Source organism: Podarcis vaucheri (genome assembly GCF_965113315.1).
Source record: "Podarcis vaucheri genome assembly, chromosome: 3".
NCBI classification, from domain to species: Eukaryota; Metazoa; Chordata; class Lepidosauria; order Squamata; family Lacertidae; genus Podarcis; species Podarcis vaucheri.
Genome location: NC_138761.1, coordinates 107888427 through 107893982, shown reverse-complemented (window position 1 = coordinate 107893982; position 5556 = coordinate 107888427). Strand labels below are relative to the sequence as shown.

Below are 5556 nucleotides of genomic sequence, written 5' to 3'. Positions count from 1 at the left end.
CTCACGTTTATTCACTTCCAGAAAAGGAAGCCTATTTAAAAAGGAGGTGTGTGCTCTCCAACAAAGGTGGCAAACCATAGAAGGATTTGAAAACCAAACAAACCACACGCATGTGGATAAACTCATCCTGCGTTTCAAGTTAGGCTGTTAGTTTTGCAAGCAGGGAATCTGACTGTTTGTGTGTGCATCCTTAAGTATATAATAGGTTATGAGGACGCTGTATAAACAGAGCGGCTGTATTTTAAAATTAAATATTAAATTAATCATTTCTATCAGCTCCAGACCGCAAGGAACAGTTGCTCTCTAATAGTTAAATGCCATTTAGATTTCAAGGGCTTTGATTTATTGGAAGAAACCTGCTGGGCAGAACATACTGTGGAGCTGATTGATGTCAGTTTCTGTCATCAGTTTCCACTTAGATTCTTGGCCAGCTCCGATATCTCCTCCCTTAAGGATCCAGAAAGAATTCAAGGCCTGATCCAAGAGCCTTTGCTGGCATGGGGTTTGCAGAATGTGGTGCTTGCAAAATCAAGAAGATGAATGGAAGTGGAATTTCATGTTCTCCACCGGACTTGTTTATGTAACTCATTTCTCTGGAGAAAGCTGTCCAACACTGGGACCACACCAGCAAGAGAAACAAATCAATAGCATGTTCACTGGGTTTGTTACAGATGTCTTGCATTTCCTTTGCCGCTTTTATATGCTCCCTTGTAGGTTGTCAAAGTAGAAAATGTCTAGAGTAAGAACGCAGAGCTACTATTGCTGTCTAGATTTACATTCATCACTGGACTCGTACGTTTCCTCTTACAAATCAGTTGATTGTAAATGCTGATAAGAAGAATAGACATCCGTTGCCTAAACTGAGTTAGTAAAAGAAAGAAGGGAGAGTTATTTATGATCTGAAGTGTCGGGCTTCGTTAGATGTGTGCGCATGTTGTCTGAAAGGGTAGTATTGGTTTTTCTTAAATATTATCTCTGCAAACTTCTGCTCCTTATTCTTATTCGTTTACATGAAACTTAAGTTCTTAACTATATCAGGACGGCGTAATGTGGAAATGAGAGTCCCATCCTGCTATCAGTGAAATGTGAGCAGTAGTCTTATGGCATAGGACAAGTAAAGCTGATACGAAACAGAACATGTTAAACTCTGTCAATAGTTCACTTGACTGCCAAGAAGCTGAATGAATCTGGGAAACGGGAGAGTGTTTGCCATGGGTGGAAAAGTTTGAAAAACTCTCTGGTAGTGATAACAATGTTGTTGCTTTTACCAAGTATATAGTGACTGGACAAAGTCCATGCTTGAAAGGAACTGTGCAACAATTGGCACACCCATTGACAATATTCATCTCTAAACAATCAAGCTGGTATTTGGTCACAGATGAGTATTTTTTTGCCTGGAGGCTGTGTTGTAAAGTTGCAGATTTGAAGCCCTGTACAAATGCAACATTATTTGAGCAGCGGGACATCTCAGGAACCACATCCATCACATTCTCTTAATACTATTTCCCAGGATCTGAAGGCAGTGCTGCGTTGATTAACTGGTGCCTTTTACATTATGAGAAGGACCATCACTTGGTGGTGGAACACAGGAATTAAGTCCCAAGTTAGCATCACCTATTGTCTGAAACTCTAGACAGCCACCGCCTGTCAATCAATACGTAGACAATACTGAGTGAAATAGATTTGTTGTTGTTGCTTGTTTAGTCGTTTAGTCGTGTCCGACTCTTTGTGACCCCATGGACCAGAGCACGCCAGGCACTCCTGTCTTCCACTGCCTCCTGCAGTTTGGTCAAACTCATGCTGGTCGCTTCGAGAACACTGTCCAACCATCTCATCCTCTGTCGTCCCCTTCTCCTTGTGTCCTCCATCTTTCCCAACATCAGTGTCTTTTCCAGGGAGTCTTCTCTTCTCATGAGGTGGCCAAAGTATTGGAGCCTGAGCTTCACGATCTGTCCTTCCAGTGAGCACTCTGGGCTGATTTCCTTCAGAATGGATAGGTTTGATCTTCTTGCAGTCCATGGAACTCTCAAGAGTCTCCTCCAGCACCATAATTCAAAAGCATCAATTCTTCGGCGATCAGCCTTCTTGATGGTCCAGCTCTCACTTCCATACATCACTACTGGGAAAACCATAGCTTTAACTATACGGACCTTTGTTGGCAAGGTGATGTCTCTACTTTTTAAGATTCTGTCTAGGTTTGTCATTGCTTTTCTCCCAAGAATCAGGCGTCTTTTAATTTCGTGGCTGCTGTCACCATCTGCAGTGATCATGGAGCCCAAGAAAGTAAAATCTCTCACTGCCTCCATTTCTTCCCCTTCTATTTGCCAGGAGGGGATGGGACCAGTGGCCATGATCTTAGTTTTTTTGATGTTGAGCTTCAGACCATATTTTGTGCTCTCCTCTTTCACCTTCAATAAAAGGTTCTTTAATTCCTCCTCACTTTCTGCCATCAAGGTTGTGTCATCTGCATATCTGATGATGTTGATATTTCCTCCGGCAATCTTAATTCCGGCTAGGGATTCATCCAGCCCAGCCTTTTGCATGTGAAATACAGTGGTGCCTCGCAAGACGAAATTAATTCGTTTCGTGAGTTTTTTCGTCTAGCGAATTTTTCGTCTTGCGAAGCACGGTGTCGGAAAAGTTTTGGAAAAGCTTCAAAAATACCAAAAACCTCAAAAAAGGCTACCACACCGTGTTCTATGAGTTGCTCCTCAAAGTCAAGTCGCAACTGTATTAACGGTGTTAAGGAAAAGGAAACAAACTTGCAAAAAACGCAAGACATTTTCATCTTGCGAAGCAAGCCCATAGGGAAATTTGTCTTGCGAAGCAGCTCAAAAACCGCAAAACCCTTTCGTCTAGCGAATTTTTCATCTTGTGAGGCATTTGTCTTGCGGGGCACCACTGTAGATAGACGCTATAAAAAGCAGACTCCAAGAGCCCTCCTCCTGTTTTTACTTGTATATCCTCTTTTGATCTAAAACAGGGGTAGCCAAAGTATCCCCCACCCAAGACGTTACCAGACTACAACTCCCACCATCCATGACTACTGGCCAAGGTAGCAGATGGGAGTCTGAGTTCAACAACATCTGCAGGGCATAAGATGGCTGCTACACCTAATTCATAAGGTCTCACGAGATGGTTTGTGGTTGTAAACCATTTGAAACGCCAGAACACAAATTTAAACAATTACAAAAAACCACAGACAAATAAAACACCATGTTCAAACAGCTGAAGCAACAGCTGGCAAATAATAACTAATTAGTTAGACAGTGGAAAAGCTAGCAAGGAGAAAAGCAAGAATAGATTTCCTCAAACGTTCACAAATAGCCTTGGGGAAAAGAGTGGCCTTCAACTGGTAATGAAACGCCAACAAGGAAGGATGGGGTTCTATGGAGCCGCCATTTCAGAAAAGGCCCTGTTTTAGATGACAGCTCTAGACCAGCCTTTCCCAACCGTGAGTCCCACCAAGGCGAGAGTCGGGCGGGGGTCTGCAATAACTCACAAGGTGTCTGTGAAGTTAACTCTTTATTCAAAGAAACCGAAACAGTGCAGGCCTAGATATCACAGCAACCCTTCCCAGTAGGTCTTGCCCAAATTAAGCAGTTGCAAGGACTGAAGGTCCTCACCTTCCCATTGCTCTCTAAGTTTCCTCCTCTAGTTCCTTCCCGAGCAATCTGAGACTCCATCAAAGCATCTGTCTTTGTTCTGCCTTCTTCTGGTTCTAGGAGACCAGCAGGGAGAGGAGCTAGTCACCACAGGAGAGGGAGACCACCTGGCTTCTTCAGCAGCCCGCCTCATCTCTGTCTCTTATCCCCCCTCCTCTCCAGCCTCCACTTCTGGACTACTCCCTGCCACAGCCTCTTCCTGCTCACTAAACCCTGTTACCTCTTCAGCTTCTGAAGTCACAGTTATCCTTGTCCCATACCTTATATGTCAGTTTTGCCAGTTCTGCATTTTGCCAGTTCTCTCCCCCCCAATAATTTTTTAAATTAAGTTTCATGCAAATAAAACACATACTGTAAAACAAATAAAACAAAAGTAATATAAAAACAACAAAGATATATATAACAGCAAACACATAGACAACACAAATTAATTGATTAGTTAAAACTCCAATCTCATAAACATATTATTTGACTTCCTCTAGTCCCTCCCATCTGAATTTCCTTGTATCTGAGTGTCACAGCTTTCCAATATCATTATTCGAAAACAATATTCCATTTAGAATCAGATTTCTTAACTTTTCTTAAGATGATAGGTCTCATTTATTTAACTAACTCTTAATTTAATCCTAGGCCTGTTTAGTACTTTCAAGTAACTTCAAATTTTTAATATTACAATATTTATTCAAATAGTCTTTAAATTTCTTCCAATCTTCTTGATATTCCTCTTCTTTCTGGTTGCGGATCCTTCCGGTAAGGTCAGCTAGCTCCATAAAGTCCATCATCTTCATCTGCCAATCTTCCACAGTTGGTAATGCTTGCGTTTTCCACTTCTTGGCTATTAAAATTTGAACGGCAGTTGTGGCATACAAAAATACCTTTACATCTTTCTTGGGCAATTCAGGACCTGTTATTCCGAGGAGAAAGGCCTCTGGTTTCTTTATAAATGTATATTTCATCATTTTTTTTAAATTCATTATAAATCTTTTCCCAGAAGTCTTTCACCTTGGGACAAGTCCACCACATGTGATAAAAGGTACCTTCCTTTTCTTTACACTTCCAACATAAATTATCACAGTTATGATAAATCTTAGCTAATTTAACAGGGGTCAAATACCACCTATACATCATTTTCATTATATTTTCCTTTAACATCGTACATGCAGTAAACTTAATCCCTTTCTTCCATAACCTCTCCCAATCTTCCATCATTATATTATGTCCCACATCTTGTGCCCAATCAATCACAACCGATTTAACTTGTCCATCCTTTGTATGCCACTCCAACGACAAATTATACATTTTAGAAATATTCTTGACATTAGTGCCTAACAACTCCGTTTCCAATTTGGTTTTTTCTGCTGCAAAACCATTTCTCTTATCAATCTTAAATAATTCATTAATTTGGTTGTACTGAAGCCAATTCACTTTGCCGCCATATACCTGGAAGTCTCAAGGCCGTTCACAGAAAAGATCAACATAAAAACCACAAAATATATAATCAGAATATAAACAACAAGCCAATAACCCCTCTTCCCGCCAAAAGAATCACTGTCAGGGAGCATTATCAGCACAGAATGCCGATGCAGATGAGAAAGCCTACTTACATCTCCATCCACTTTCTCTCTCACTCGCTGAATGATCAAACCAAAGGAGATCGCTATGCGTCTAGAGCCCTAATGACCAAGGAGCCAGCAGAGGGAGGTGTCACAATGAAGGGCGTGTCACAAGGACCTCCGCAACCTAGCAACCACCAGCACTCAACTGACACTGCCCTCAACTGACACTACTAAGTTTCCTTACCTGGCTTTTAATCCATGTCCAGCCCCAACACATTTTAAAAGGGAATAGGATGTAAATCGGTTCTCAGCATTCTTATTATCCAACTACAGTT

At 41.4% G+C, this 5556-nt stretch overlaps 1 long non-coding RNA gene across 1 annotated transcript; it reads right to left on the bottom strand.

Annotated features, from left to right (window-relative positions):
• Positions 1–320: 320 nt before the first annotated feature.
• On the bottom strand, positions 321–5319 carry LOC309528317. Its single transcript, XR_014217654.1, has 2 exons — positions 5270–5319; positions 321–860 (listed from the first exon to the last, which is right to left on the bottom strand). It is a non-coding gene; the product is annotated as an uncharacterized lncRNA (long non-coding RNA).
• Positions 5320–5556: the final 237 nt, after the last annotated feature.